A 9,744-nucleotide genomic window follows, 5' to 3' on the forward strand; every position below is an offset into this window, starting at 1 on the left:
CTGGACCAGAGCTACACATTACCCACCTCTGGCCATCATGGACAGTCAACTCATTACATTCACGTACTGTAAGTCACAGTTGTGTGAGTTGTGTTATTAAAGACAGTTTAATTGAGCAGAGGTTTAATTATTATTTTAACGCTGTAATAAATTGTCTGAGTTCACTTCCTAAATAATGTGTTGACATTCCTTTGCTCCCAGCTACAAGCAGGCAGAGATGGAGGTTCAGTTCCTGAGAGAAGAGAAGAAGACCTGTACAAAGAAGGAAGCCCACATGCTTGAGTTGAGAGGGAAGGATCGAACGATCCGAAATCAGAAGAAGGAGATGGACAGACTTCAAGTCTGCCTCTGGGAGGAGGAAAAGAAGAAGAGGAATGGTGGAATGGCTGAGATCCTGAGACTGAGGGAGTCAGAGAGCCTGAGAGAGGCAGAGAGCCAGTGGGAGGCAGAGAGACAGAGGGAGTCAGAGAGCCAGAGGGAGTCAGAGAGCCAGAGAGAAGCAGAGAGACAGAGGGAGGCAGAGAGACAGAGAGAAGCAGAGAGACAGAGAGAAGCAGAGAGACAGAGAGAAGCAGAGAGCCAGAGAGAAGCAGAGAGACAGAGAGAAGCAGAGAGACAGAGAGAAGCAGAGAGCCAGAGAGAAGCAGAGAGACAGAGGGAGGCAGAGAGACAGAGAGAAGCAGAGAGACAGAGAGAAGCAGAGAGACAGAGAGAAGCAGAGAGCCAGAGAGAAGCAGAGAGACAGAGGGAGGCAGAGAGACAGAGAGAAGCAGAGAGACAGAGAGAAGCAGAGAGACAGAGGGAGGCAGAGAGACAGAGAGAGGCAGAGAGCCAGTGGGAGGCAGAGAGACAGAGGGAGTCAGAGAGCCAGAGAGAAGCAGAGAGACAGAGGGAGGCAGAGAGACAGTGGGAGGCAGAGAGACAGAGGGAGTCAGAGAGCCAGAGAGAAGCAGAGAGACAGAGGGAGGCAGAGAGACAGAGAGAAGCAGAGAGACAGAGAGAAGCAGAGAGACAGAGGGAGGCAGAGAGCCAGAGGGAGGCAGAGAGACAGAGGGAGGCAGAGAGCCAGAGGGAGGCAGAGAGCCAGAGAGAAGCAGAGAGACAGAGGGAGGCAGAGAGCCAGAGAGAAGCAGAGAGACAGAGAGAAGCAGAGAGACAGAGGGAGGCAGAGAGACAAAGAGAAGCAGAGAGACAGAGAGAAGCAGAGAGACAGAGGGAGGCAGAGAGACAGAGAGAAGCAGAGAGACAGAGAGAAGCAGAGAGACAGAGAGAAGCATAGAGACAGAGGGAGGCAGAGAGACAAAGAGAAGCAGAGAGACAGAGAGAAGCAGAGAGACAGAGAGAAGCAGAGAGACAGAGGGAGGCAGAGAGACAAAGAGAAGCAGAGAGACAGAGAGAGGCAGAGAGACAGAGAGAAGCAGAGAGACAGAGGGAGGCAGAGAGACAGAGAGAAGCAGAGAGACAGAGAGAAGCAGAGAGACAGAGAGAAGCAGAGAGACAGAGAGAAGCAGAGAGACAGAGAGAAGCAGAGAGGCAGAGAGAAGCAGAGAGACAGAGGGAGGCAGAGAGACAGAGGGAAGCAGTGAGACAGAGAGAAGCAGAGAGACAGAGAGAAGCAGAGAGACAGAGGGAGGCAGAGAGACAGAGAGAAGCAGAGAGACAGATGGAGGCAGAGAGACAGAGAGAAGCAGAGAGACAGAGAGAAGCAGAGAGACAGAGGGAAGCAGAGAGACAGAGAGAAGCAGAGAGACAGAGAGAAGCAGAGAGACAGAGAGAAGCAGAGAGACAGAGAGAAGCAGAGAGACAGAGAGAAGCAGAGAGACAGAGAGAAGCAGAGAGACAGGGGGAGGCAGAGAGACAGAGGGAAGCAGAGAGACAGAGAGAAGCAGAGAGACAGAGAGAAGCAGAGAGCCAGAGAGAAGCAGAGAGACAGAGGGAGGCAGAGAGACAGAGAGAAGCAGAGAGACAGAGAGAAGCAGAGAGACAGAGAGAAGCAGAGAGACAGAGAGAAGCAGAGAGACAGAGAGAAGCAGAGAGACAGAGAGAAGCAGAGAGACAGAGGGAGGCAGAGAGACAGAGAGAAGCAGAGAGACAGAGAGAAGCAGAGAGACAGAGAGAGGCAGAGAGAGTCACAGAAGCGAAGGAGAACCAGAGAAAAATGCAGGAGATCAAGAGAGTCAAACATCTGCTGGAGCTACTGATGGTGGATCTACAACTGGCCCACGTAAGACATGTCATTGTTATTATTAAATGGCCGTGTATATTCACCCAGCTGAAAATGAATGATGGTGGACAGCGGTACACTAACCCAATGTTAACCTTTATGCCTTTCCTTAACGTTAACCCTTACCTTGACCTCACTGAAACTATACCTAACCTTTACCTTAACCCAACCCTAGGTCCTGAACCTAACCTTCATTTATCTCAACCCCTATGCCTTTCTTCTGCCGGTTGAATATCCACTTCCTTATTAACATCATTACTGTTGTTGTTGTTGATAACTGTATGTGTGCAGGTTGTAAATAATTGCATTAGTGAAACATCATTTGTAGGAGTAATTTCTACAAGCATAAACATCAGAGGCAACATTGTTATAACATCACACAAATTGCAACAGGAATTTCTCAAACCCCTAACTGAATGGGCAAGCTAGTTGTGTGTTTGTATTTGTCCATAAAATGTCTCATAATTCTTTCAAACATGTCAATACATTAATTGACAATGAATTGTCCAGATGAATTGATCAAAATAACCCTGCTATTGATGTTGTCCAGTGTTTGATTCAATTACCTAGGTCTAGGTTGTATTTCTATGTATCATTCTCTGCAAATCCTTTGAAAGTATGTCTTGGTCATAGATTATCACTAATTTCACCTTTTAAAATGAAGCAAGAGATAGAGAGATTGAGGCTATGGCAGAAAGTCATGGAGGATCAGCGACCAAGACTGGCCTGGAACAACAAACCTATTGAGACAGAAAGAGAGAGGGAAAGAGAGAGGGAAAAGGAGAGAGAAAGGGAGATGGAAAGGGAGAGAAAAGCAGAATTGGAAAGACAAGAAATGAAGAAGAAAGTGAAACAGGCAGAAGAAACGATAAAAGCGTTAGAACGAGAGATTGAGACATTGAAAGAGATGGAAAAGGAAATCATATTTGAAAGAGAAAGAGACATGTGTATTGCAGAGAATGAGAAAGTCAAACTGGTTAACGGAAAGGTAAAAGAGTTAGAGAGAGAGGTTGAGAGACTGAAAGAAGATATGACAACAAAAGAGATTCAATACAAAATCAAATTTGAAAGAGCGAAAGAAGCATATAGAAGACAGAATGAGAGAGTGAAACAGGTTAACCAAAATGTACTAGTGTTAGACAGAGAGGTTGTGAGAATGAAAGAAGAGATTAGATTGAAAGACGAGACTGAACCAGAGAGAACATTTGATAGAGACAGAGAGAGAGAAAATGATTGGAGACGAAGTGAAGAGGAGATGAAAAATAGAGTGGAGAGAGAGATGGAGATGGAGACAGCCCTCATCAATGACAAAAAGACGTCTGAATTGGAGGAAGTCTTCAAGAAAATCAAGGTACAGCTGATAGAATTAGAAAATATGGAAACAGACGAATATAAATGGAAACAGAACCAAATGGACATGGAGGAGAAGATGGAGGGTGAGAACAACAAACAGAAAGAGGTAGAACGAAAGAGAATGGAGACAATACCAAAACAGAGACAACAAGTAGATGAGAAGAAGAAGGAGATGGAGAGCGAAGGAGAAGAAGAAAGATGTAAACAGAAGCAAATAGAGATGGAAGAGGAAGAAAGAGAGAGGGAGAAAGTGAGACAGAGAGAGATCAAAAGAAAGAGAGAATGAAGAAGACACAAAAAAGAATGGAAAGAGAGCAAGAGAGACAGAGAGAGATTGAAAGAGAGCATGAAGAAGAAAGATGTAAACAGAAGCAAATAGAGATGGAAGAGGAAGAAAGTGAAGAAGAGAGACAGAGAGAGATGGGAGAGAAAGAGAGACGACAACAACAAGAGGAGAGAAAGAGAAAGTTTGAGAGAGATCAAGAAGAAGAAGATATATGGAAACAGAAGCAAATTGACATGGAGAAGGAGGGAAGAGAGAGGGAGAACAAGATACAGAGAAAGATAGAAGAGATACACAGACGACAACAACAAGAGGAGAGACAGAAACAAATGGAGAAAGAGAAAGAAAGGGAGAAAGACAATGAGAATCAGGGAGAGATGGAATTAAAAGATCAGCAACAGAAAGAGATGGAGAAAGAAAATATGATTATGAGAGAGAGGGAGGAAGCAGGAAGAACAAATGAGGGGCAGAATGAACTGGAGATAGAACAGGAGAGAGAGATGGAAGAAAAGCAGGAAGTGATTATTAAGAAAGCAGAGGAAGACTACATGGAACGAGAAGAGAGAGGAAAAGAGAGAGGAGGAGAGAAAGAGAGAGGAAAAGAGAGAGGAGGAGAGGCAGAGAGAGGAAAAGAGAGAGGAGGAGAGGCAGAGAGAGGAAAAGAGAGAGGAGGAGAGAAAGAGAGAGGAAAAGAGAGAGGAGGAGAGGCAGAGAGAGGAAAAGAGAGAGGAGGAGAGGCAGAGAGAGGAAAAGAGAGAGGAGGAGAGGCAGAGAGAGGAAAAGAGAGAGGAGGAGAGGCAGAGAGAGGAAAAGAGAGAGGAGGAGAGAAAGAGAGAGGAAAAGAGAGAGGAGGAGAGAAAGAGAGAGGAAAAGAGAGAGGGGGAGAGGCAGAGAGAGGAAAAGAGAGAGGAGGAGAGGCAGAGAGAGGAAAAGAGAGAGGAGGAGAGAAAGAGAGAGGAAAAGAGAGAGGAGGAGAGGCAGAGAGAGGAAAAGAGAGAGGAGGTGAGGCAGAGAGAGGAAAAGAGAGAGGAGGTGAGGCAGAGAGAGGAAAAGAGAGAGGAGGAGAGAAAGAGAGAGGAAAAGAGAGAGGAGGAGAGGCAGAGAGAGGAAAAGAGAGAGGAGGAGAGGCAGAGAGAGGAAAAGAGAGAGGAGGAGAGGCAGAGAGAGGAAAAGAGAGAGGAGGAGAGGCAGAGAGAGGAAAAGAGAGAGGAGGAGAGGCAGAGAGAGGAAAAGAGAGAGGAGGAGAGGCAGAGAGAGGAAAAGAGAGAGGAGGAGAGGCAGAGAGAGGAAAAGAGAGAGGAGGAGAGGCAGAGAAAGGAAAAGAGAGAGGAGGAGAGGCAGAGAGAGGAAAAGAGAGAGGAGGAGAGGCAGAGAGAGGAAAAGAGAGAGGAGGAGAGGCAGAGAGAGATAAAGAGAGAGGAGGAGAGGCAGAGAGAGGAAAAGAGAGAGGAGGAGAGGCAGAGAGAGGAAAAGAGAGAGGAGGAGAGGCAGAGAGAGGAAAAGAGAGAGGAGGAGGGGCAGAGAGAGGAAAAGAGAGAGGAGGAGAGGCAGAGAGAGGAAAAGAGAGAGGAGGAGAGGCAGAGAGAGGAAAAGAGAGAGGAGGAGAGGCAGAGAGAGGAAAAGAGAGAGGAGGAGAGGCAGAGAGAGGAAAAGAGAGAGGAGGAGAGGCAGAGAGAGGAAAAGAGAGAGGAGGAGAGGCAGAGAGAGGAAAAGAGAGAGGAGGAGAGGCAGAGAGAGGAAAAGAGAGAGGAGGAGAGGCAGAGAGAGGAAAAGAGAGAGGAGGAGAGGCAGAGAGAGGAAAAGAGAGAGGAGGAGAGGCAGAGAGAGGAAAAGAGAGAGGAGGAGAGGCAGAGAGAGGAAAAGAGAGAGGAGGAGAGGAAGAGAGAGGAAAAGAGAGAGGAGGAGAGGCAGAGAGAGGAAAAGAGAGAGGAGGAGAGGCAGAGAGAGGAAAAGAGAGAGGAGGAGAGGCAGAGAGAGGAAAAGAGAGAGGAGGAGAGGCAGAGAGAGGAAAAGAGAGAGGAGGAGAGGCAGAGAGAGGAAAAGAGAGAGGAGGAGAGGCAGAGAGAGGAAAAGAGAGAGGAGGAGAGGCAGAGAGAGGAAAAGAGAGAGGAGGAGAGGCAGAGAGAGGAAAAGAGAGAGGAGGAGAGGCAGAGAGAGGAAAAGAGAGAGGAGGAGAGGCAGAGAGAGGAAAAGAGAGAGGAGGAGAGGCAGAGAGAGGAAAAGAGAGAGGAGGAGAGGCAGAGAGAGGAAAAGAGAGAGGAGGAGAGGCAGAGAGAGGAAAAGAGAGAGGAGGAGAGGCAGAGAGAGGAAAAGAGAGAGGAGGAGAGGCAGAGAGAGGAAAAGAGAGAGGAGGAGAGGCAGAGAGAGGAAAAGAGAGAGGAGGAGAGGCAGAGAGAGGAAAAGAGAGAGGAGGAGAGGCAGAGAGAGGAAAAGAGAGAGGAGGAGAGGCAGAGAGAGGAAAAGAGAGAGGAGGAGAGGCAGAGAGAGGAAAAGAGAGAGGAGGAGAGGCAGAGAGAGGAAAAGAGAGAGGAGGAGAGGCAGAGAGAGGAAAAGAGAGAGGAGGAGAGGCAGAGAGAGGAAAAGAGAGAGGAGGAGAGGCAGAGAGAGGAAAAGAGAGAGGAGGAGAGGCAGAGAGAGGAAAAGAGAGAGGAGGAGAGGCAGAGAGAGGAAAAGAGAGAGGAGGAGAGGCAGAGAGAGGAAAAGAGAGAGGAGGAGGGCAGAGGAGAAGAGAGAGGAGGAGAGAAAGAGAGAGGAGAGGAGGAGAGGCAGAGAGAGGAAAAGAGAGAGGAGGAGAGGCAGAGAGCCATTGAAGAGCCATTTAGCTTTAATCAGAGAGAGAGAGAACATCATAAAGGCAAACATAAGAGAGGAGATGTCAGAAGAGGAAAGAAGAGAGATCCCTGGGAATTACAAGATGGGTGAGACAGAGAACAGTGAAGAGGAGGAGGAGAAGGAAGATGACAAGGAGGACATTCTCCCACCTGATAAAAGTATCCGAAGGAGAGCTGTGGACTGGGTGAATAAGAAGTGGGAGAAGAGGAACCTGAAAAAGATGGAGAGAACGTATCAGAGAGAGGCTGAGGAGGGCTATAAGATCGTCCACATAGGTAAGACCTGTTTTACCTCTGCTTATGACATCATCCTCTTTAGTCTCCTCTACACACATAAGTTCCAAGCCAGTCATCATGTTGCATCATTGTTTCAATATAAAACTACTGTCCAAAGAATATGTTAGCTGACATGGCTAATTGAGTGACTGACTGACATAACAAGAAAAATACTGCTGATGTAACAACCACGTTTTTAAATGATACCTTATGTCATCTACTAGTCTAACTCTCAAGACTAAGTAGAGACCCAGAAAGAGTTCCTAAAAACACACACAAAAAAGGGTTTTGGGGGGTCGGGGGTCCCCTAGTTGCCATGGAGCCCTAAGCTATCACATAGGCCCTGGCTCTATACAAGGAATAGGTGCCATTTGGGGCTCATGTTCAACTTAGGGTCAGGTCAATTCGGGATGGGAATTATTGCACTTTATTGACAAATTCCATGCCTTGCTCAATTGAAAAGATTAAAGAATCATTGAGCTCCAACTGTGTTTTCTATTCTTAATTCCCTGTGTCCATTACATTTTAGTTGATACCAGATCCACTAAGTTGAATGTGAACTCTACTTCTTCTCCCCTCCCAGCCTTCCCTGGACACCCAAGGGTAATATCCACCATGACCCGGGCAGAGAGAGAGAGGGAGAAGAGGAAGGAGCTGCTGAAGGATGAGGAGAGAAGGAAGAAGTTGGAGGATTTCAATAAGCAGTGGAGAGAGCAGTCCCTGCTTAAAAAAAGGACTCATCAGAATCTGAAGGAGGAGAGGGAGAGGATGATGGAAAAGTACCTGGAGCAGATGAATCTGGAGGCTGATGCTCAAATCAACACCCGGTGTCCAACCACCCAACACAGCCACGATTCCAACCACGGTCAGGCATTGCCGGGATGGGCCACAGGCCAACAAGTAAGCCAAGAGCCTGTTGGATCTGGAGATGGCCAGCAGGAGGGGCCAAGGAGGCAGCAGGCATGGGCAGAGAACCAGGAGGGGAGTTCGGAGAACCAGCAGGAGTGGCCAGAGAACCAGCAGGGGGAGCCAGAGAACCAACAGGGGGTGCCAGAGAGCCAGCAGGGGGAGCCAGAGAACCAACAGGGGGTGCCAGAGAGCCAGCAGGGGGAGCCAGAGAACCAACAGGGGGTGCCAGAGAGCCAGCAGGGGGAGCCAGAGAACCAACAGGGGGAGCCAGAGAGCCAGCAGCTAGAAGCACCAGAAGAGGCTGAAACATCAGAGCCATCCTCCAAGAACAAGAAAAGGCCAAGCATCTGGAAGAGAATTAAGATGAGGTAAATAATGTTTAAACATGTATTCATGTTACACTGTTTATATATATGTTGTCACTTTAAAAGTGACATTATCCAAATGTGAGGGTTTAGTGTACATGCAACACACATGTAAATATATAGATACTTACCTGTCTCTGTGATGTCTTACAGCATTCCTGACGTGCTGTCTGCCTAGAGCTGGAACTCGATGAAGCCACAGTTCCACTGAGGTTACATTGGTAATTAAAAGTGTCACCCAATAATTCCTCCTCCTATTTAAGTCATCAAGCCACATTTCCTCCACAAAACATTATATTCTCCTCAAGCCAGAAAGTATCCTCTTTATCAAGGCAACAAACCATCTAAGGTCAGTGACTCTCCTCCCCAGAGCAGAGATTCTCATCTTTATCCAAGTTGAATTCATCTCTGCTCACCACCTCTACTGTCCTAGAAAATATCCCCAAATGGACATGGTTTAAACAGAAGTCCTCCCCTTAGACCAGTGGCTCCACAGACCAGAGTTTCTCATCTTTATTCAAGTTGAATGCAACTCTGATCATTTCCACCACCTCACCTGTTAAGGGGAGGTGCTGAAAAGGAGGTCTGGGAGGAGGTCTGCAGGTAGCCTGGACCGGACCGGTTGCAGCTAAGTTGCTGGCTCCATCCCCGGGCAGAGCTGCTCAAGTCAGGCCAGTGATGTTTGTTGATGTCATTTTCGTTAGCAAAGTTGTACGCTTTAATAAAAGCAGTTATTAAAAAAGCAATATTGTTGTTACGGTGTGGATTGTTGTTATTTATTAGAATTGAAACATCCAGTAGTCATGGTAGATGTTAGACTTTCAATGAGACACCTAACATTCCATCAGTCTGACACAATGTGTGACATGTTATATTAGAGATGAGTCCTCTATACACATAAATTGCACTATAACGGTGACAAACGGTGCCCACAAATAGTTGGGACAGCTTTATGTAGAACCTATTTACTTTTTGGAGGTGAAATGTAGCTAAAAATGTGCTATCCTCTGCTCAGAGGGTTAAGGAACCGTCTTAAAACTGCAACGCAAACAATTGCCTGTAAATGAAAAATATCAATTCCTTCTCAACTACATGGCATAGAGATCTCAAATAAATTTGACACTGTAAAGAGACCTCTTCTCTCCAATACAATTAGTCACTTTTTTTTTACTTCTATAAAATCTACAAAATGTAAAATAAATCACTTAAAATAAAAAATACTTAAAAAAACATCAATATCTTCCACCCCATAAGACTTTCATGAATACAACCAACTGTTATTGGTTCAGGGACGTCATGCCTTCAATCAACTGCAATTATGTTTGGACTTTTGGACATAACAAATGAAGTCAAATTGAAAACAGTATTGGTATTGTTGAATTAGGTTTTTAGAATAGCAAGCTAGGACTGATGGTTTGGTTATCTAAACTAGCAAGTATGTTTGTTTGGTTACCAAGGCAACTATTGTAGCTATCTAGTAAACTTGCTAGCTACTTCAGTGGA

The 9,744-nt window shown here is 46.4% G+C and overlaps 1 long non-coding RNA gene across 1 annotated transcript; it reads left to right on the forward strand.

Moving 5' to 3' along the window:
* Positions 1-8,122: 8,122 nt before the first annotated feature.
* Positions 8,123-8,987, forward strand: LOC123732110 (uncharacterized). The gene is made up of 2 exons (XR_006762967.1): positions 8,123-8,244; positions 8,395-8,987. It is a non-coding gene; the product is annotated as an uncharacterized lncRNA (long non-coding RNA).
* The last annotated feature ends 757 nt before the right edge of the window (positions 8,988-9,744 follow it).

Source organism: Salmo salar, unplaced genomic scaffold (assembly GCF_905237065.1).
Source record: "Salmo salar unplaced genomic scaffold, Ssal_v3.1, whole genome shotgun sequence".
NCBI classification, from domain to species: Eukaryota; Metazoa; Chordata; class Actinopteri; order Salmoniformes; family Salmonidae; genus Salmo; species Salmo salar.